This window comes from Chionomys nivalis, chromosome 5, assembly GCF_950005125.1.
Source record: "Chionomys nivalis chromosome 5, mChiNiv1.1, whole genome shotgun sequence".
In the NCBI taxonomy this organism is placed as follows: Eukaryota; Metazoa; Chordata; class Mammalia; order Rodentia; family Cricetidae; genus Chionomys; species Chionomys nivalis.
Genome location: NC_080090.1, coordinates 25,466,079 through 25,489,612, shown reverse-complemented (window position 1 = coordinate 25,489,612; position 23,534 = coordinate 25,466,079). Strand labels below are relative to the sequence as shown.

General features: G+C 37.7%; 1 protein-coding gene across 5 annotated transcripts in view; it reads left to right on the top strand.

The window, feature by feature from the left end:
- The window catches only part of Sfmbt1 (Scm like with four mbt domains 1), a 118,023-nt gene that overhangs the window by 22,783 nt on the left and 71,706 nt on the right, over positions 1–23,534 (top strand). For 4 of the 5 annotated variants that reach the window (XM_057769830.1, XM_057769826.1, XM_057769827.1 and 1 more), the window contains exon 2: positions 4,931–5,092. The exons of the other annotated variant lie outside the window; for it this stretch is intronic. The gene's annotated coding sequence lies outside the window, so the exon portion shown is untranslated. The remainder of the gene's footprint in view (positions 1–4,930; positions 5,093–23,534) is intronic. 5 annotated transcript variants of the gene reach the window in all.

Genomic DNA, 23,534 nt, shown 5'->3' with positions numbered 1-23,534 from the left:
CTCTCTGACTCCACCTTTCTTTGTCCCAGTGTTCAGTCCAGTTCTCCCTGCCTACCTAAGTTCTGCCCTATCAACAGGCCAAGGCAGTTTCTTTATTCATTAATGGTAATCACAGCACACAGAGGGGACTCCCACATTATCTCACCTTTTCTGTTTAAATAATAAAAGAAGGTTTTAACTTTAACATAGTAAAATTACATATAACAAAACAGGTATCAAGCAAGAATTACATTACAATATTTATATTTACTTTATCTTTTATCCTAACTAAGGAAAACTATAACTATAAATTCTTCAACTCTCATCAAAGACTCCAGAAGGATATAATATTACTTAAGTTAACAGGAAGTACATTGTAAGCAACTTCCAAAATTCTAGAATTAACAGAGACATCTCGCTGCCTGGACAGGCACCCAAAGTTCTTCTATACCATTGGGGCATCTATTTTTAGCCTACAGGCCCATAGTATCCAGCAGACTTTTCCATGAAACAGGAAATTTCAAAGACAGTTCCCCCATTTTCTTCTGTATCCTGAAGAATGTCTAGCAGACTCTTTCATGAAGCAGGAACCCCGAAGGATCATCTCACCTTTAGGCAAGTTTAGCAGTCATTTCTCTGTGGGTTCTGCATGTCCAGATTTTGCAGCATACCATGAAGCAGTCCAGGCAAGAGCAGTTTCTTGCCCAAATGGCTAACCAACTCCATAAGGAGTCTTTTCAATGCCCATCATCCTCTTGAAGTAGATTGGTGCTGCCAGGAGCAGATAGATATGTCTCACTGTCATAAAAAGTCCTAATTTCTTAAAATATTTAAATGCCATATTCTGAAGGTCTCGGAAAGATTTGAAGAATACCTATCTAACTGAAATATATCTCCATACATTCAGAAAATCCAACTAACATGACTACAAGCTTGACCATTATAGATGATTATCCATTAACTTTTATTTCTTAATTATACATTACACTTTTAAATGACCTACACAAACATAATACCTTAATCAAGATCAGAAATACATATACATATAACAAAATTGACCTTAAATTTGTATCAGTAAACCAAGATCCATATCAATGCAAATCTCTATAGCATATCCCCCTTTATATGTAAACAAACATTTATAAACAGTATTTGGGAATATGGGTGTAGTTTTTCTCCAAACTGCTTCCTATTGTTTATTGGGCAAAGTAGTTTTCTTTGTGATTATTTTTGGGGTGTTCATGGCGACCTTTCAGGGGGCCTTGGTCCAAAAACCACATTAGTCTGGAAACAATCCACAGGTTCTAATCTTCTGTGAAAACAAAAGAAGAACCTTTTTTTCAAAGCAACATATCTTTAGACTCAAATTTTGAAATCAAGATACCTTTATGTTGGTTTAATTTAGCAGTCCATACAATGAAATGTCTCTCTTTACTTAACTCATTCATAGTCAAAAAATTCAAAGATAACACAATAACATACATAATCCAGATCCTCTGTGAACTTTCCATTTTTATGTGCCTTATTCTGTTTACTTCTTTTAATCTATGACTGTCTGTACTCTCTCTTTAAAGACTTTTTAAAAAACAATTTACTTCTTTTCCAACTCTCTATACTCTTTTTCTTCTCCCTCCCAAGCCTACGTACATTTATCCAATAGTGTGACCCATTTTTAGGTCTTTTTTTAAATCTGGATTTGTCTTTATTGCATATCTGTAATTATTTTCTGACCAGAAGCACTTCTTAAATGCTTAAGAATCTAAGTTGCAACATTACTAGGTCAAATAAGGTACTGTTTGCTTGCTCTGCACAGTCCAGCATGGTGGAGCTGCTCACCGCCTCTGAGAGACATGCACAGTGCCCCATCTCTAGGCACACAGCCAGTCCGTGCTGCCATTAAACAAGCTGCAACAGTCTGCTCACAAATCCCCACTCAAGTGCTCCTCCTCCCAAATGGCTTTCAGCATAGCCCAGAAAGCTGGCATTTTAAAACGGCCGCGGCTTTTTTCCTGCTACAGCTGAATCAGGAAAATCTCTCTTAATGGAACTGCGGCAAGCCCCCAGCAAACAGCAAGAAGCTGTGTTAAACTCCATAATTTTTTTTTTTTTTTTTTGTCTAGAATTCCTTTTCAAGCCCTCTCAGGTTTTATGTGGATTTAGTAGGCCATGTGGGCACCAATTTGTTGTAGGGGAGCTGCTTGGTCGTTCCCATCTGCCCAGATCCAAAATAACCACACAGAAACTGTATTAATTAAATCACTGCTTGGCCCATTAGCTCTGGCTTCTTATTGGCTAACTCTTACAGCTTAATTTAACCCATGTCTATTAATCTGTATGTCACCACGAGGTTGTGGCTTACCAGCAAAGTTCCAGTTTCTTTATTCATTAATGATAATCACAGCACACAGAGGGGACTCCCACATCAATCCTAGGGAAAGTTGTTAAGCTCAGGGAGTAGGTTCTCCACCCCAGTTAACCTAACCAAGATAACACCTCACAGGCATGGTCAAAAGCTTGTTGTTTTCAGTTGATTGAGTACTCAAGTTGACAGTTGAGATTGACCACCAATAGTAACTGCTAGGGTTAGTCTAGTTGTATGTACTGTGTAAGACTTTATAAACAACAGGGCAGCCTGACAAGTTGTACAATACAATGTTTCCACAACAAGTGGAGGGAAAAAATTCCCAATATTTTGGAGGCTTCTTTTAACATGGTAGTGTTTTAAGAGAACTGAGAGCCAATTAAATTGTTTCTGGATACTACCTAAGGAATTTACAGGGGCCTCTTCTTCACTGACTCCTCCAGTTTTTCTGCTAGCTGCACTGGGCTCTCTAGACGTTAGTGAGCTGAGTACCTTAATCTCATACAGAAATTCACGCAACACTTGCTAAGGAGCTATGTTGGGAAGCATTGGTCTAGGAGGTTTAAAGAGTGCAGAATTGAGTAAGTTCTTTCTCTTGAGAAGTTTACAGTCCTAGGAGAGGATGTGAACAAAAGAACTTATGATTGAAGTGATGTCAGAAGGGGACATTTTGACCAAGGTATGGGCTACCATCTTTAGGATGTTGTTTTGAGAAACAGTTATTGTCAGAGTACAACCTACAGAGTTAATTGGTCTAAGGATACTCAGATATTATATTGTTAGTTCCCATCTGCCCAGATCCGAAATAATCACACAGAAACTGTATTAATTAATTAGTATAGAAATTACTAGTAGTCTTGAATATTTAAAGATTTTTATATTGCTTTGAGACAAGATTGAACTTCATACTTGCTGTGCATCCAAGGATGACTTAGGAACTTCCGCTCTTCCTGCCAGCTCCTCCCAAAGTACTAGGCTTATAGGTATACACAACTGTACCAGGCAAAATATTTCAGATTCCGATGGAGCAAGTGAGTTTTAATAAGGAAGTATTTTGACATTTTTTTTTAAAATAACTTACTAAGCTTTGAGTGTTTGTAATTGCTAATTTTTGTGAGGTCCCTACCAGTTCTCCCTCCTTGAAAGTAGCAGCATTCAACGCCATTTCGGGGCAGTTAGACTGAGAACTGTGGGTGAGTGGTTCCACAGTGACTTCCTGGGACTGTGGTGAGCCAGCTACCTGACATCAGGAATGTGGGTAACTGTTAGCATGGGGCTGTGAACATAACAGTGCAGCAAGAATTACACTGTGTGATAAATGGGCCAGCAAAATTTCTGTTCTCTATGAAGCTCCCTATTTCTCTCTGACTGCTGAGGAGAGTTATGTGGAGTGCTTACATATTAGTCAGTTGCTGTTTTGATTCATGTTCTGGGTATTTTAAAGCATTTTTCTTTTCTGGAATAATAAAATATTTTTATTAATTTTAAAAATGAATTTGCAGTAGAATGGAAGAAAAAGGGCCAAAAAATTTAATTCCTGTATGTTACTGGAGAATGCTGGTAGAGTACCAAGTTTTAGAAGAGACGACGTACCCTTTATTAACAGTATAGTCTTTTTCTTTTTATACTTTCAAGGTACTTATTTAAAATTAAACATTATCTTGGCAATTTGATTTCTCAGGTAGAGTTTATAGTGTTAATATTTTGCTAGAAATTTAATTTTGCTTTAATTAAAAACTTAATGCTTTCTTTAAAATTTTTAAATCACATTTGTTTATTTAGTTAGTTTTTTCAAGACATGATTTCTCTATGTAGCAGCCCTGGCTGACATGGAACTTGCTTTGTAGTCCAGGCTGGCCTTGAACTCAGAAACCCACCTGCCTCTCCTCTCCACAACACTTGGCTGTTTATTTATTTGTGTGTGTGCAGGTAAGTAAAATAAAAAAAAAATATCAAGGTGAACAAGGCATAGGGAAGAAGACAGTAAACAGCATTCTTCCGTGGCCTTTACTTCACTTCCCACCTCCAGGCTCTGGTCTGACTTCCTCAGTAATGGGGTGTTACCTGAAAGTTGTAAGCTGAACTAAACTCCTTCCTTCCTCAAGTTGATTTTGGTTAGTATTTTCTCACAGCAACAGGCAAGCTATGACTCCTCCCTTTCCCCCAGTTTGCCTGGAATTGCTAACTTGCTATGTAGAACAAGCTGGCTTTAAACACAAAGAGATCTGCCTGCCTCTGTCTCTTTAGAATTCAGGGTATGTGTGTTGGGACCAAACTCGGGTCCTCTACAAAAACAGTAAATGATTTTAACCACTGAGCCATCTCTCCACTTCCTTATTTATTTATTGTGTATGTTTTTTGTATGTATATATATATATATGTATGTGTGTGTGTGTGTGTGTGTGTGTGTGTGTGTGTGTGTGTCATGGTACCCACGTGGAAGTCAGAGGATAACTTTTCGGAGCTGGCTTTGTCTTTCCATGTGAGTTCCAGGATTGAACTCAGGTTGCTAGGTTGGGTAGCAAGTATTCTTACCTATTCAGCCATCTCTCTAGTCTTATATAGAAATTTCTCTTGTTTGAATTCCAGATTCTGGGACCAGCTCTTGGATTTCTAAGGATCAGAATTTGCTGAGCATCCTCATTGTTACCACTTTGGTTTCAGTTGTTATTCAAGCTCATTTGTCTGTTTTCTGTCTTCTGCCCTTGTCCTGTACCATCTGTTGCTGATACAGCAGGACTCCAGTAATAGGTGAGTTGCATCATGTTGCTCCTCTATTCAGAATTTGCTTCCCTCCCGACTTTGTAGTTTCCCCATTAACTAATGTCACCACAGATGACATCTGCTATATCCAGTCTGTGTAGGGGACTCCTTCATTAGGGTGTTTACACGTTTTGCCTTCTGCTGGAATGTTCTTTATGTAGAGGTGAATGTGATTAGCTTTCTTGCTGCCTTGGATTTTTTCCCCCCAGAAATGATCTTAGTACAACTAAAATTTCACCCTTTTCCAATATTTCATATTACTTATTTATTTTGTGTACTATTTTTTCCCTTGCTAGACTATATATTTCTCCTGTCTGTCTGTCTGTCTGTCTGTCTGTCTGTCTGTCTCTCTCTCTCTCTCTCTCTCTCTTTCTTTTTGAAGGCAGGGTTTCTATGTGTAAGCCTGTGTCTGCCTCTGCCTCCCGAGTGCTGGGATTAAAGGTGTACACTACCACTCTCCAACTCTAGACTATACGTTTTTATAGGACAAAGTTTTGTCTGTGTTTTTTCCCGGTCTTCAGACTAGAGGATGGTCTGGCCTATTGTAATATTCAGTAAAGATTTGTTGAAAGTTTTTTGATTTTTATTTTGTGTGTGTATGTATGTTTTAATAGCATGAAAACTATACAAATACTGATTTTGATGGACTGTTGTCTTAGTTTGCTTTTTGTTGCTGTCATAAAACACATGACCAAAAGCAAATTGGGAGGGAACGGTTTATCTGGCTAACAGGTTATACTCTATCATCAAGGGCAACAAAGGCAGTAAACTAAGAACCACCTATATTAATCTTAAATATTTTACATTGGTATGACGTTTTATATATTGATACAAATTTAAGGTTATTTTTATTACTTAATATGTGTTCTTATGTTTAAGATATTTTTTGTATATTGATACAAATTTAAGGTTATTTTTGTTATGTAGACACACACACACATTTCCACTTTTATTTAGGGTATTGTACCTATGCAGCTCATTTAAAACTATAATGTACATTTCTAGTCTCTGAAAGTTATTATTACAAACTATTTAGGATAATTAACAAATACAGGTTAGTAGTCATCTAACAATCAGATTTTTGGCCATGTTAGGTATGTTTTCAAGGCCAAGCACATATACTTCAGATATCTACAGAATATAGCATTCAAGATGTTTTAATAACCTAAGGCTTTTCATGACAGTAAGACCTCTCTGCTCCTCGCAGCGCTAATTTACTTAAAAAAAAAAAAAAAAAAAAAAAGGATGATGGGCACCAAAGAACTTCCATATGGCATTTGCTTTTATTGTGTCAGTGGCAATGTTAGCCACTGGGAAAGAAACTGTCATTGCCTTGACTGCTGACACTATACTGTCCAAATTGGATAAGCAAGACACAAGAGAAAGAGACTGCTGAGCTTTGCCAAGAGAAGGTAGGACAGTTCTTTAAAAGTTACTGCTTCACAAAAAAGTCTGTCAGATATTCTAGGGTTGTAGGACAAAGGAAGATGCCCCAGTGTTGCAGAGGAACTTTGGGTGACTGTCCAGGAAACCAGCTGTTTTTGTTGTTCCTGTAGTTTTAGAGGTTGGTTGTTCTATACTATCTGTTTACTCAGGTAATATTATATTCTTCCTAGCTTTTTGATAAGGTTAAAGGCTAGATAGGTATAGTTAAAATTTTCCTTGGTACTAAATTCAGAAAAAAAAAAACTTACATAAGAGATGTAAAGTTTATAATGCTGAGAAAAATAAAAGCTTAAGTTGTTTATCTAAAAAGATGTTTTTAGGTCTAGAAAGATATTTTTAGGATGGTTTTACAAGCTATGATATAAAATAGTTCAGCTACAAAGGTTGGAACTCATCAAGATAGGATAGATAATACAATATTTTCTTTGAATTTGCCAATATTAAAGTACTAAACATAAATGTATTTCTTATTGATAATTGTTTAATATATATGTATATAGTTTTACAGTGTTAGAGTTAAAATTTTCCCTTTTTATTTAGACAAAAAGTGGGATATATTGTGGGATATTTGTACACTGTGAAGATAATACAGTATTACTGTGATTATTGTAATAAAAAGCTAAATGGCCAATAGCTAGGCAGAAGAGATAGGCAGGACTTCCAAGCAGAGAGAAGAGATAATTTAGGCATGCCAGGGATGCCAGTGTGACTTGGAAGAAGCAGGATGTGCAGGAGAAGAGGTAATAGCCATGGCAGGACATAGATTAATAGAAATGGGTTAATTCAAGTTAGATGAATTATTGGGAACAAGCCTAAGCTATAGGTTGAACCTTCCTAATTAATAAGTCTCCATGTAATTATTTGCCAGTGAGCTGGCAGCCCAAAGGAAAGTCCGACTACAAGGCAGGCCCTTGAAAAAGAAACCCTGTAGGAACGTGGATTGTTTGCCTCCTCTGGCCTTTGAGTTATCTTTCTTTTTCTTTTTCTTTTTCTTTTTTTTTTTTTTTTTTTTTTTTGGTTTTTCGAGACAGGGTTTCTCTGTGGCTTTGGAGCCTGTCCTGGAACTAGCTCTGTAGACCAGGCTGGTCTCGAACTCACAGAGATCCGCCTGCCTCTGCCTCCCGAGTGCTGGGATTAAAGGCGTGCGCCACCACTGCCCGGCTGAGTTATCTTTCTTACACATCTGCCTGGGGATAGCATTGCTCGTGGTGGACCTTCTTGTATCAACTGGCAGTTAAGAAAACACCTTGTAGACACAGGCCAGTCTGATGAAGGTAATTTCTCAGTTAATATTTCCTGTTCCCAGGTATGTTTAGGTTTGTGTCAAGTTGACAAAAATTTGTCTCCGCCATATTAAATTTACACATAACCAGAAAACAGCTTCAGGTGCTTTGATCTAAAGGAGATAAGTAGTTTTAGGAACTTGTCAGAAAATGAAGTGTTGAAGGAGTAGCAAGGAAAAGCTGTCTGTAACCCAGCTCTCACGAAGCCTGTTTCCACCAGTGCTGTAGGAGCCTGTGCTTTTGCTCGTGCTACACTGCTGATGTGTCAGAATGAGACAGTCTGAAGGGTAGCTGCAATGCTGAATACTAACATTTATTATGTAGCTATGGTGGTCTAAATGAAAATGGCGCCCATAGACTCATAGGGAGTAGCATTGGAGGTTTGTCCTTGTTGGAGGAAGTGTGTCATTGAGCTCAAGCCAGGCCTAGTGGTTCACTTTCTCTTCCTATTGCCTGTGGATTCAGGTGGAGAACTCTCAGGTACCTCTCCAGCACTGTATCTGCCTGCATGCCACCTCGTTTCCTGGTGTGACAATAATGGACTAAACCTTTGAACAGTAAGCCAGCCCCAAATAAATGTTATCCTTTGTAAGAGTTGCCATGGTCATGGTGTCTCATCACAACAATAAAACCCTAAGACAGTCTCATAGTAGAAAATATTTAATTTCATATGTAGGAAAAGCTTAGATATAGGATAGATTAAGCTGAGTGTGGACTGTGACACCAAATACTACCTATAGAGTAGTATCTTAGATGGTGCCTAAAGCATAAGAAAGCCAAGGACTCATCTTAGTTTAGCCAAGTCACTTCTGTGTGTCTGTGTCTTGACCACAAGCTGAGACAAGCCTCTAGAACTGGCAGCTAACGGAAGACAGGTCTTCACTGTGGTTATGATCTCAGTGTGATTAGTGCTTATTTCCTTGAGTTGAGTAAATCTGTGTTTAGGTCCAGTGATATCCCAGATTACATGTTACCTTAGATATCAAACCAGCCTCTCTTTAGAGCATGGTTAGGGACCGTTTGTCACAAGTCTGGGATGCTACAGGGTTGTGTAGCAGGTTTTTTGTTTTTGTTTTTCAAGACAAGGTTTCTCTGTAGCTTTGGAGCCTGGCCAGGAACTAGCTCTTGTAGACCAGGCTGGCCTCGAACTCCCAGAGATCCGCCTGCCTCTGCCTCCTGAGTGCTGGGATTAAAGGTGTGCGCCACCACTGCCCGGCCCTGTGTGGCAGTTTTTATTTAATGCCCTCCACTCTGTCATTGCTAGCTCTTCACTACTCTATGACTTGTTGCCAGGGTTGAGTTCTCTTGTCTTTTATTTTTTTACTTTATGACTAAGTACACTAAAATCTAGATGTATTTAATTGCCAGTCACATATATTTGTGGTGTTCATCAGATTTATGACATGAATCTGTTTATTAACTAGTTTAAAAAGTTGGTAATTGCCAGATGATGATGGCACACACCTTCAATCTCAACATTTAGGAGGCAAAGGCAGGTGGATCTCTGGTGTAGGAGGTCCTTCTGTTTATGTGTTGCTTTCATTGGTTGAATAAAGAAACTGCCTTGGCCTTTTGATAGGGCAGAACTTAGGCAGGCATGGAGAAGACAGAACTAAATGCTGGGAAGAAGGGCAGACAGGCAGATGCCATGGAGCTCCTGCTGGTTAGAATCTTGCCGGTAAGCCACAGTCATGTGGCAATACACAGATTTAATAGAAATAGGTTAAATCAAGACATAAGAGTTAGCCAATAAGAAGTTAGAGCTAATGGACCAGGCAGTGTTTAAATGAATACAGTTTCTGTGTGATTATTGAACAAAGGGCCCCTGCTCCACGTAATAGATCTCTGTGAGTTCAAGGCCAGCTTGGTCTACAGAGCAAGTTCCAGGATAGGCTCCAAAGCTACACAGCAAAACTCTTGTTCCGAAAAACCCAAAAATTAATTAATTAATTAATGAAATAAAATAAAAAATTGGTGATGCCAACCTTTCTCTTGCTCTTTTATTTTATTTTTAAATTTATTTATTTATTTATTATGTATACAATATTCTGTCTGTGTGTATGCCTGCAGGCCAGAAGAGGGCACCAGACCTCATTACAGATGGTTGTAAGCCACCATGTGGTTGCTGGGAATTGAACTTAGGACCTTTGGAAGAGAGCAGGCAATGCTCTTAACCGCTGAGCCATCTCTCCAGCCCCTCTTGCTCTTTTATTATGAAATAAAATTTATCCTGATCTCTTTTAAAGTACAGTTTAGTGAAATTAAATCCATCCACATTGTTTTGTAGCCATCCATTGCTGTAACTCTTTGTTTTGTAACACTGGAAAACCGTACATACCCATTAAATAGTAAGCTCATCCTGCCCTTCAAGCTCAGGTAAACCACTTTTGTCGTCTGCCTCTCTGAAACTGACTAATCTAGATACACTTATAAGTATTTGCAAAGTCATATGTTACTTATTTATTATATATATTATATTTGTGACTGACTTATTTCATTAGCCCTCACAGTTTTATCTGTCCTATAGCTCTGATGTTTAACACACATTCATGTGTCAAAATTTCTTTCCTTTTTAAGGGTGAATACTATTCCATAGTCTATTTTACTTTGCTAATCCATTTTGGATTACAGATTATAAATTAAAAGTAAGCTTGTAGTACTTTATTTACCATAGATCAGATTATTTCCATAGCAAAAACTACAGTCAGACCTTCTCCAAAACAAAGATTTGCAATAGTATTTTTAAAAATTATTGCGATTGCCAGGTGGTGGTGGTGCACTCCTTTAATCACAGCATTTGAGAGGCAGAGACAGTTGGATCTCTTGTGAGTTCAAGGTCAGCCTGGTCTACAAGACCTAGTTCCAGGATAGCTAGGGCTGTTGTTCCACAGAGAAACCCTGTCTCGAAAAACAAAACAAAACAAAAAACAAAACCAAAAAAACCCTTAAAAAACCACCACCAAAAACAAACAAACAACAAAAAAAGCAAAACTCCAAAACATTACTAATTATTATTGTGTATTACGACTTGTATGACATGTATTTGTATAAGCGAGAGCATGTGTACACCAGTGTGCGTCTGGAGGTTGAGAACATTTGAGAGCTAATTCTCCCCTTCCCTAGTGAGTTGAAGGGATCTGTCTAACCATTGTCATGTACAGTAAATGCTTTACAAACCCATTGACCCACTGAGCCCTCTCACCTGCTAAACCTGCTACATTATTTTTGATTCCTTTGTCTTTTGTCTCACCTAATAAATGAGGGCTCAGATTTTCACCTTTTACTCTCTGACAGCCATACTATATTACTATATATTGTAGGAAGGGTCTGGGGTACAGAATATAGGCCAGAGAGGAAGGCTTTCTTTTGCTAACTTCTGCTGTGTTTTTCCGTGTAGTGTATTGTAAATGCCTTCCTCAGTTTGAAGTGCCACTCTAGAACTATAGCTCTTCAATACTGTGAGAAATGATCTGAAGTTAGAAAGGATTTTTCTTTTTTTTTTCTTTCTTTTTTTGCTTTTATATCTTATTCCTTCATTGAAGTTGCTCTGTTGTTGAGTGGTTATTGGAGACTCTTGGAGGAAGGCGCTAAGGTAGAGGTCTGTGACTCACAGTAGTCGAAGGCTTGACGTCTTAGGAAGTCTTCTTTAGGATTCTTATTACAAAACTGAGATATAGGTTGGAAATGTGTTCACTTTTCCTTGCTCCCTTTCTCCATCTTTGACTCATTCTTTGTGCCTGTCATTCGTTGTACAAATAGCCATTGTCATTGTACACTACCCTAAAGAGACAAAAGACAAACACAAGGAAATAAATGAAACCTGATTACTGTGATAACTGCTAGACAGCAAATCTAAGTGATATGTTAGGAATGGGAATACAGTACAAGGTGTGAGGAGCTCTCAGGGTGAAGAACTGGAATTTGCAAAGCCCTGAGGTTGGAGTCTGGGTGAATTAGATATTCTATTACTTTGGCTCTTCTCCAGAAACTGAAACAGTGGAGTGAGTATGTCTTAGAGTTTACTTACTGTTCTAGTGTAGAGTGAACCTTTTTGTACTGAATACCTGGAATATTCCTGGAGAGCTGTTAGTCTTCAGTTCATGTTGGAAATCTGAAGAATCTGGGTTCTAATGTCAGAGAAGGATGGCAATGGCAGTTGTAGCAACAAGGTGGATGCATGTAATAGCAGGGTGTGGAAGCAGACAGGCCAAAGCAGCCCTCTTCTTTCCTTGTAACGCTTTTGTTTATGTATTTGAGGCTCACTTTGTAGACCATACTGGCCTCAAACTTAGAGATCCATTTGCTTCTATCTTCTGAATGCTGAGACTAACTATAGCAAGAATAATAAAAACTCAGAGACAGATATTGGGGTCCAACCTGAAGATCAGAAAAGCAAAAGCAGGCAAACATTAGAGAGCTCTTAACCTCTGAGAAATCTTCAGTATCTTTTTGGGGCTTCTTACTATAAAACATGAAATAGAGTAGACTAATGTGAAAGAAGTTCACAGAAGAAAAAACAAACTTTGAATATCTAGTTTATTTTTTTAGGATATTAACTAGCTTGAAATTGGGTCAGAAAACATTAGATTATATTGTACTACAGTGAGAAAAGCAACAAGAGAAAAAACAACTGACATTTCGTAATATGTGGTATTTTTATAACCTTAGAGAGTAGTGATATTTATTCTCTAATGTCAACTTAGTATATTATTCTGGGAATAGATTTAAAGAACATGAAGTTCTATGTTGCATTTGAACAACTTTTCTTTCTGCATATAAATAGATTTTTAATATTTTCATTTAATCTGAACCTTAGTGAGGTTCAGTCTTTAGACTCTTAGGACTCTTGTGCAGTCTAAAGTATAGATTTATGACTCAATTTTTTTCTATCAGCAAAAACATCTCTTAAATGTGAATTCCTCTTTCAGCTAAGCAGTATTTAAAGAATGTCCAAGGCCACCACCACCCATCCTGTATCTGTTTCTGAATGGATCATGTGTAACCCATTGTAGCCTAGAACTCACAGAGGTCAGTCTGCTTCTGTCTCCCGAGTCCTGGGATTAAAGGTGTGTGCCACCAGGCCCTGGACTGTGTGGCTGCTTTGTTCTGTGATGTGGGATGTCCTTCTGTATATGTGTTAGCTTTTATTGGTTGATGAATAAAGCTGCTTTGTTCTATAGCAGGGCAGAATATAACCAGACTGGAAGAGATAATGTAGAGAGAGTAGTCAGAGTCAAGGAGATGCCATGTAGCTACTGAAGGAGAAAGATGCCAGAATAACTTACCAGTAGGCCACACCTCGTGGTGACACATAGATTAATAGTAATGGGTTAATATCAAGATGTAAGAGCTAGCTAGAAATATGCCTAAGCTATTGGCCAAGCAGTGTTTTAATTAATATAGTTTCTGTGTGATAATTTAGATCTGGGTGGCTAGGAACAAGAGAGCTGTCTCTGCCTGCAAAATAGCACCCAACACGGGGTACCCCCAACACGGGGTACCTACATCCATATAAAACCTGAGAAAGCTTGGGAAAAAATTCTAGACACTAAAGAACAAAGTTAAGCACTGTTTCTTTGTAGCAGCATATTTTCAGATACTCTTTTTGCTGGCGGCAAGCAGAGGTGCCGCTCCTTTAAAGTTTCCTTATTCAGCATTAACAGCAAAAACTGTGTGACTCCTTTAAGAGCCGGCCTCTTGGTTTGTGCTGGTCCTGTTAAGGAGCACTTAAATGGGGTTTGCAAACAGAGTGCTACAAATTGCTTAATGGTGACATAGACCCCCTGCATCCCTGGAGCTGGGGCAGTGAGCATGGCTCACAGAGCTGGCAGTGAATGTACCTTTGCCATGTTGGAGTGGGCTGGGACAAAAAGCAAAACAACCTTAGTCCTAGTCAACTTAGCATTTTTAGAAGAGCTCCTAGTCATAAACGATATACAATAGACAGATTCAGGCATAAAAGATCTCTAAACAAGACACAGTGTGTTAAAAAAAATGTACATAGGCTTGAGAGAGAGAGAGAGAGAGAGAGAGAGAGAGAGAATAGACAATTATAAAAAGAAATAAAGTCTTTAAAGAGACAGTAAAAGTAATATAAAAGAGTACAGACAGTTATAGATTAAAGGGGTAAAGAAAAATAAGCCATGTCAAGATGGAAAAGCACAGAGTCTGGATTATATATATTATTTTGTTTTTGAATTTTTTTAATGGCAGAGAGATATTTAATTCTGGGAATTGCTAAGCTAAACCAGCATAAAGGATTTGACTTCAAAATTTGGGTCTAAGGATATGTTGCTTTGGAAACGAGGTTCTGCTTTTGTTTCCACAGAAAATGAGAACCTATGGATTCCTTCCAGGCTAATGTAGTTTGATGGAACAAGACCACCCAAAAGGTTTCCGTGAACCCTTAGAATACTTTGCTCTACAATTAGCAGGAAGTAATCTCGAGAACTACACCTAAATTCCCAAATATTGTTTATAAATATTTGTTTTCATATAAGGGTGGTAAATTATAAATTGCTAATGGTCACAATCAAGGTCTTTCTTAAAAAAAAAGGGGATATAGCCGGGTGGTGGTGGCGCACGCCTTTAATCCCAGCACTCGGGAGGCAGAGACAGGCGGATCTTTGCGAGTTCGAGGCCAGCCTGGTCTACAAGAGCTAGTTCCGGGATAGGCACCAAAGCTACAGAGAAACCCTGTCTCGAAAAACCAAAAAAAAAAAAAAAAAAAAAAAAAAAAGAAAAAAGGGGATATGATACAGACTTTTTTTGCATTGATATGGATTTTGGTTCATTGATACAAATTTAAGGTCAATTTTGTTATGCTGTGTATATGTATTTCTGCTCATTTAAGGTATTGTGTTTGTGCAGCTCATTTTAAAATGTAGTGTATAATTAAAATTATATATTAGTAGATAGTCATTTTTTTAATGTTTATTTAAGGTATGTAGTATGTATACTGCACTTCCAACATGCCAGAAGAGGGCACCAGTTCTCACTGTAGATGGTTGTAATCTACCATGTGGTTGCTGGGAATTGAACTCAGGATCTCTGGAAGAGCAGCCAGTGCTCTTAACCTCTGAGCCATCTCTCCAGCCCTAGATAGTCATTTATGAAAGTCAAACTTGTAGTTATGTTAGTTAGGTTTTCTAGATGTACAGAGATATATTTTAGATGGATAGGTATTCAAATTGTTCAAAGACTTATGGAATATGGCATTTAAAATGTTTTATGAATTTATACTTTTCTCAGCAACGAGTCATGCCTGCTTCTGGGAGAATCAGATACTTCTGAGAGGTTGATAGCATTAAAAATACTTGTAATGGAATTTGCCTTAAATGTGACAAGGCTAGCCTTTTGGGGGGAAAATGCTCTTGCCTGGACTACTTGATGGCATACAGTATAAGCTGTACATGTAGGACCGACAAAGTGACTGCTTAACTTGCCTAAAGATGAGACAGTCCTTCAGGGTTCCTGCTTCTTCAAAGAGTCTGCCAGACATTCTGCAGGATTTAGGCAAAAATGACTGACAAACTGCCAATATTGACAAAACAGCCTTTTTTTTTTTTTTTTTTTTTGAGACAGGGTTTCTCCGTAGCTTTTGGTTCCTGTCCTGGAACTAGCTCTTGTAGACCAGGCTGGCACAAAACAGCCTTTTAAATTTCATTGAAAAGTCTGCCAGATACTATGGGCTTGTAGGCTGAAGATGGAAGCCCCAACATTACAAAAGAACTTTGGGTGACTGTCCAGGCAGTGAGATGTCTCTTTCAATTCTAGAGCTTTGAAAGTTTCTTAGAGTGGACTTTCAGTTTACTTAGGTAGTATTATATCCTTCTGGGGTCTTTAAAGAGTTGAAGACAGTTATAGTTTTCCTTAGTTATTATAAAAGATAAATTAGGTATAAAACTTTAGGCTCATAAAGAAATATTGTAACTATAATTCTTGCATGATACCTGTTTTGTTATATGTACTTTTACTATATTAAAGTTTCTTTTTAACTAGACAGAAAAGGGGAGATAATGTGGGATGTATATGTGTTGCTTTTATTGGTTGATGAATAAAGCTGCTTTGACTTATAGCAGGGCAGAATATACCTAGGCTGGAAGAGATACATATAGAGAAAGTAGATGGAGTCAAGGAGGCGCTATGTAGCTTCCGAAGAAGACAGATGCTGAAACTTTACCCATTAAGCCATAGCCTTGTGGCAATACATGAAATAATAAAAATGGATTAATTTAAGATGTAAGAGTTAGTAAACAAAAATGTGTACTCTATTTGCATTTGACAAATTTAGAGAAAATACTCAATTATCTATCCTATCTTGGTGAGTCCAAAGTCTTGTACCTAATTTACTTTCTTCTTTTAAAAAATATTTATTTATTTATTTATTTATTTATTTATTTATTTATTTATTTATTATGTGTACAATATTCTATCTGTGTGTATGTCTCCAGGCCAGAAGAGGGCACCAGACCTCATTACAGATGGTTGTGAGCCACCATATGGTTGCTGGGAATTGAACTCAGGACCTTTGGAAGAGCAGGCAGTGCTCTTAACCGCTGAGCTATCTCTCCAGCCCCCTAATTTACTTTCTATCATAACTTGCTTTCTGCATCTGGTAAACAAGGAAAACTATAGCTATAACTATCTAGTGTTCAACTCCCTCAGAGACCCAAGAAGGAAATAATATTAACTGTGTAAGCAGAAGTGCAAGCAAACGACTTCCAGAGAATGTGAAAAATGACAGAAACAGCTGGCTACCTGGCCAATTACCTAAAGTTCTTCTGCAACATTGGGGCATCCTTCTTCAGCTTACAGGCCTTGCATATTTGATAGACTTCTGTGAAACAGGATATTCTGAAGTGCTGTCCCTCCTCGTTTTCACAATGTTTGACAATCATCCTCTTTTGTGTCCTGCTTGTACAGTTAGGACAGTATAATATCACTAATCAAGTCAAGGGCATTTTCTTGCCCATGGTTTAATTTTGCCACAAGGAAAGTAAACTCCATGTGAAGTTTCTTCAATGCCCATTATTTTCTCTGAAGTAGATTGGTGCTGCCAAGAGCAGATATGTCTCATTGTCACAAAATAAGAGAGCCTATGTTATTAAGACATCTTAAGTGCCTTATTCTGTATATTTCTGAAGTATTTGAAGATGACTATCTAAAATTATCTTTGTTTGACCTTGAAAACATACCTAATATGACTACAAGTTTGATTATAATAGATGATTAACTACTGACGTGCATTTCCTTATTACCCTAAACATTTGATAATAATAATTTTCAAGGACTAGAATTTTTCATTACACTGTTAAATGAGTTGTATAGGTACAATACCTTGAATACCTCTACATATGATTAGAAACATATGTACAGTATGTTTTAACAAAATTAGTCTCAAATTTGTATCAATATACAAAATTTGTATACAATATTTAAAATTTCAATACAATGTAAAACTTTAAAACTAATAGTTTTTAAAAGTAGATGCAGTAATCTACCTTCTTATTATATCTATATTCCCTTTTTTCTTTTCAAAACAAGAACCTTGAGTCTAATTTTCTTATTTAGGATTTTTCCTAACCATTATCAATAACAGCTTGTAACCAACCCCTCTAAACAATGACAAATATCCATAAACCATTGAATGACCAAAAACCACCCACCCCATCTCTTGGGAATGTGGGCATTGTATTCTTAAATTTACTTCTTGCTGTCTGTGGGTGACAGTATCTTTAGGGGATCTGGAAAAGAAAAATTTGGGTTAATTATCAAGTCCTGGGAAAGGTAGCTATATCATTTGTTGTTCAGTCTCTGCGTAATGAGAAAGTGCAGGGCTTGTCTCAAGTCCTGGCTAGAGCATTCTGTTAAGCTGGATTATCTCAAATAGCCACCTTGAAATTGTTCAGAGCAGTTTGTAACCCAAAGCTGATTTTTAGGTGGTGTTTTTCTGCGGGAGAATTGTCTGTATACTGTCAATCATGTTATAAATAAACGCTGATTGGCCGGGCAGGAAATATAGGCGGGAAAACCAGACAGGAAATAGAAGTGATGTAATGAGAACAGGAAAATTCTGGGAAGGAGGAAGTTGATTCCTCCCACTCCTGCCCAGACCACCGAAGCAGCAGGATGTGATCTGCCCTACTGAAAAAAGGTACTGAGCCACATGGCTAACATAGATCAGAAAAATGGGTTAATCAAGATGTGAGAGTTAGCTAGTGAGAGGCTAAAGCTAATGGGCCAATCAGCTTATAATTTACTGAGACCTATGTGTGATTTTCTCTGGGGCTAAACAGTTGTGGTGAACCAGGCAGGACAGAAAACCTCAACAAACAAGCATACTGTCAATGTTACATTTTTCAGTTTAATGTTGTTATCATAGACCTGGATAAATTGTCGTTGTGGGCCCTTTCCTCCTTTTGAAGATTTGAAAGGTTGCTGTTAGGCATGCTCATGTTTCACTGCAGAAAACTGGTAGAAACTCAAACTCAAAAACATATCTGTATATATCTTATAAATCTTATACCTTAAGAAAAGCTGTTAAAGAGTCAATATAAAACTAAAGGATTATGAAAATAGTCCTTAGATTTTTTTTTGCTTTTCTTCTGTTCCATATCAGGTGACTCTTCTGACATAAGACAGAGATATTGGATTTCACTTTCATAAGCATGCTTGGGTTTAGAGAAGGGAGAGAACCATACCCCAACTCCAAAGCCAGCTTTAATCTTTCTCATTATCATTTAGAAAACTCAAAGTTAATAATGCATTATGCACTCTATTTCTGGGGGGGTATTTATCATGTCTTTCTGTTTGTTTAACATATCCTTTAGAGTTTGATTTGATTTTTTATAACTGCCTGCCCTGTAAGATTGTGGTATACCTGTAATATGCTTTATATGAAAATAAGCAAAGAACTGTTTTATTTTCTTAGAGACATATGCCAGAGCATTGTCTGTCTTTATTTGTGCAGATATACCCATGATGGCCATAATTTCCAGCAAATGTGTGATTACTGAATCACCCTTTTCTGAACTCAAAGCAGTTGCCCATTGAAATCCTGAATAGGTATCATTGGTGTGTTGTACATATTTTAGTATTCCAAATTCTAGAAAATGAAACATACTCATCTGCCAGATTTTATTTCTTTGAATACCATTTGGGTTACTTTCTGAAGGTAGCAGTGTTTGTATAAAGAACAAATATGACATTTTCTTACAATTTCTTCGACTTGTGGTTACATGATAGAAAAGTCTTTTCTTTTTTTTTTTTTTTTTTTTTTTAGACCTTTGCTATTGACATGATGGGTTTTGTTTAAATGAAATTCTGATGCCTCCAGCAAATTTCCAATTAATAATTGATTGATTTCTGCATTACCTTGTGCTAGAGGACCTGGCAAACCTGTATGGAATTGGACATGTGTTATGTATATGGGATGATGCCTATATCTGATTATATCTTGCAACAGAATAAATAATAAAGTCAATTCTATATCATCTGGCTTGAATTCAATGGTTTTAATATGTGAAACAACTCTTTCTGTATATTGTAAATTGGTAACTATATTGAGAAGTTCTTTAAAATCCCTTAGTATCATGAGAATAGCATACAATTTTGACTTTTGGATAGAATCATAAAGACTTTGATCCACTTTGTTTAATTTTTTTGATTTGTAACCTGACTTCTGGTTTATTGGTATCAGTATAGAATGTAGGGGATTCAGTTATTGGTGTGTCCTATACAATGCTAGGAAGGATCCAGTTAGTTCTCTTTATAAGTTGAATTCTTTTGCTTTTGGGATAATTGTTGCTAATCTCTTCCAAAAAATTACTACAAGTGCTCCCATAATTTGTCAATTTCATTGTTATTAAAAGGTACTATAATTTCTGCTGGGTCTATTCCTCTTTATTTACAAATTAACTCAGAGACCATATAAGTTTTTAATTTTTTACTTGGTTTATGTGACAAAAATATCCATTCTAAGTTAATATCTTCCCTCTGTATTAAAATTCCTGTAGGGGAATGTCTGGAGGGTAATATGACCAGAACAGTTAAGATTCGGATCCACACAATCCACTTACACCTTCATAATTTTCTCTTCTATCAAAGCCAGTTCTGTCCACCTTCAACTGATAATTCCCTGGGACTATTTAAATCCTTGTCACCATCTAAGGTTTTGTTTAAATTAATAAGTTTATCAGGTTATATCCCAGTAGTGTACCATAGATGGGAAATGTCTCCTAGCAATCTTTGGAAGTCATTAAGAGTTTGCAATCTGTCTCTCCTAATTTACACACCTTTTGGGGTCTAATTTTTTATTAACCTCTTTTATAGCCTAAATAATTAATAGACTCTCCTCTTTGTATTTTTTCAGGAGCAATTTGTAATCCTCAGCAAGGCAGATTTTTCTTTACTTTTTCAAACATTCTTTCTAAAGTATCTACATTTGAATCAGGTAGCAAAATCTTGTTCATGTAATGGTAAAGTATAGATTGATGAAATTGCTTACTTTTTGTTCCCAGTGGCTGACTTACAAAATATTGGCGATGGGTGGGGCTTTTTAATATTCTCTTTGGAGAACTTTCCATTGACATCTTTGGAGAACCTGTCATTGATATCTTTTAACAGGCTTAGAATTATAAGTAGACACTGTGAAGTCAATTTTTTCTGTCCTTTTCTCGTAAAGGTATAGTGAAGAAACAATCTTTTAAATCAGTAAATATAAGAGGCCGTCTTTTAGGCAATAGAGAAGTCAAAGGAATGCCAGACTGTAGAGAGCCCATTGGCTGAATCACCTTATTAACAGCTCTTAGGTCTGTTACCATTCTCCATTTTCCAGATTTCTTTTTAACAACAAATAAGGGGAATTCTAAGGACTGGTCGATTCTTCAATATGGTGAGCATCTAGTTGTTCATGTACCAGCTGTTCTAAAGCCAGTTTCTCTATTGTTAAAGGCCATGTGTAACCCATATAGGTAAAAAGCACGTGTCGCAGGTGGCTGCCTGATGGCAGAACCAGCAGCCTAGAGCTGATAAATCCTTTGGCATTTGGGTCCCAGGTGCTTCTAGAGTTTGGGTGGCAGATGGATACTGTTTCAGAGGCTACAAGAGAAAAATCTCAAACTCCTTCAGAGATTTAAAGATAAAAGAAAGCCTAGTTTGGTGTGGCTGGAGCCCCATGTGCAGCTTTGGCCTTTGCCAATAGTTAAAAAGCCACAGGCAAATGGCTTTTTTCGTGAATTTGTACTCCAAATGTTGGGTGCCAATTGTAGCACAAAATTATAAAAACTCAGAGACAGGTATTGGGGTTCAACCTGAAGATCTGAAACAAATACAGCCAAGCCACTAGAGAATTCTTTTTTTCTTGAAATCTTCAGACTGAAAGAGAGCAAGTTCCTGTCTTTTCTTGCCTCATATTCCTCTCTTGAGCTGGGATTAAAGGCCTGCACCACCAGCGCCCTGCCTCCGTGGCTAACTAGTGTGGCTGCTGGGATTAAACGTGTTTGACTGCTTTGCACTGACCTTCAGACAAGGTTTATTTACTAAAACCCAAACCATATACTGCCATAACTACCGGTATGAGCCCCCACACCTGATCATTTCTGTATCTGGGCTGTGGCAAGAAGTTGCTGCTCACTTGGAGAGAGTGTCTTCCTCCTTCAGTTAATCCTTTGGGAAAACTGTAATAGTCCTGTCCAAAGATGTGCTATTTAGTTGACCTGAGATATAATCAAGTTGAAACCAAGGTTGGCCATCACAGCAAAAACAGAGGGAGTTTCAATGGAAAGATAAAGTGGCAAAGAGGAACCAGATCTTGAGGAACTGGAGATCTTAATAAGGAGTTTGGATTTCACTACTTAGGTAATTATTCAAAGCCTTTAGGATTCTGGCATGGTTTGCTTTGTCATTGATTCATAAAGATTGACTTTCCTAGTTCATTCTGTTGCTGTGATAAAGTAGTTTGATCAACACTGTGGTGAGGAAAGGATTTATTTGACTTATGTTTTAATGTCACAGTAAGGGAATTCAGAGTACAAACTCAAGGCAGGAATCTGGAGCTAGAAACATGGAAGAATGATGCTTGCTCTTTCACCCACAGGTTCATACTTAGCTAGCTTTCTTATACAGCCTATGACCACCTGCCTAGGAATGTTGTTGTGCACAGCAGGCAGGGCTCTCCTGCCTCATTAAATAAGATAACCCCTTATAGACATGCCCACTGGCTAATGTGACTTAGAGAAATCGTCATTCAAGGCTTTTTCAGGTGACTCTAGGCTGTATCATGTTGACAATGAAAACTGATGAGGATACTTTACTGCTTGTGTTGCTTTAGTCTGTCACATTTTAATTCCTTGTTCCATAGAGCTTGTGTTAATATTTTAATATAAAACATAGCCCCAACTTTTTAAAGGACCATAGTCTTTAAAGTTTTCAACACTCTAAAAGTCCAAGCTCTTATAAAAATCCAGTCTCTTAATTGCGGGACCCTGTAAAATGAAAGTTAGGTTATGTACTTCCTGAAAGGCAAGAATTCTCATGTAGAAACAATCAAATCAAAGCAAACCCAACATACAGCAGTGTAATGAAGATACTGTAGTTCAGTGTCCAGCAGCCTTTCTACCTCTCTAGCTCTATCACCTGATGTACTCACACCTTGCCTTGTAGACTGAGACTGATTTCATTCTACACTTTTTATTGTCCTTGATGGAGATCCCTTGGTACTGGTATTTTCTATATCCTGGGATTCCCATTGCTACGGAAGCTTCACGTTTATCAGTGACTTTTTTTTTTTTTGGTTTTTTGAGACAGAGTTTCTCTGTGGTTTTGGAGCCTGTCCTGGAACTAGCTCTTGTAGACCAGGCTGGTCTCAAATTCACAGAGATCCGCCTGCCTCTGCCTCCCGAGTGCTGGGATTAAAGGCGTGCGCCACCACCGCCCGGCACCAGTGACCTTTTTTGCCCTTTGCAGGGACTTTATCCTTGCCACACAATGACTCATGGGGATTTTACACATTACCAATTTCTGCTGCTACTTTGAAAGTAGTCTTGTACTCCTCTCACCTGCCCTTACACACATACAGTTTTTGTGTGATGAGGAAATACTTCCCAGAGATTTCACCTCACTGATGTTGATTGCTCATCAAACCCTGCCACTCTAATTTTAGTGAGTTCCAGGGCAGACAAGAATACACAGTGAGACCCTGTCTCAAGAATAATGAAGGGAAGTGGTTTTTTGTTTGTTTTTTTTTTTAATTTTCAGTCTTAGTGTACCAGCATCTATTTTTTTCAGTGTAGCACAGGTTTTTACTTTATTGGTGCTAATATTTTGTTAATCACAACTGATTCTCCAGTTTCAGCTGCCTGGCAACTGTAGATTCCCAGTCCAGAAAACATCACATAGATGGCCTTGATAGGCTCTTTGTTTCCTTTTGAAACCTCACAAGCCAATCCTACATTGTTCACTTTTCTCTTAGATCTTCCTGTAACAGTAGCTCATGAAGTTCTTGAGTACTTATAAATGCTTTCCCTGAGCAAAGTTCTAAAATCTTCCACAGCTGTCCAACAAAATAGTCAAAGAGCCTAAGAGCCAGAGGGTCAGGTCCTGATAGCAGTGATCCTGATAGAGTGGTCAGGTCCACTCTTGATACCAGTTTATGTTCTAATTCACTCTGTTACTGATAGAACACTCTGACCAAAAGCAGC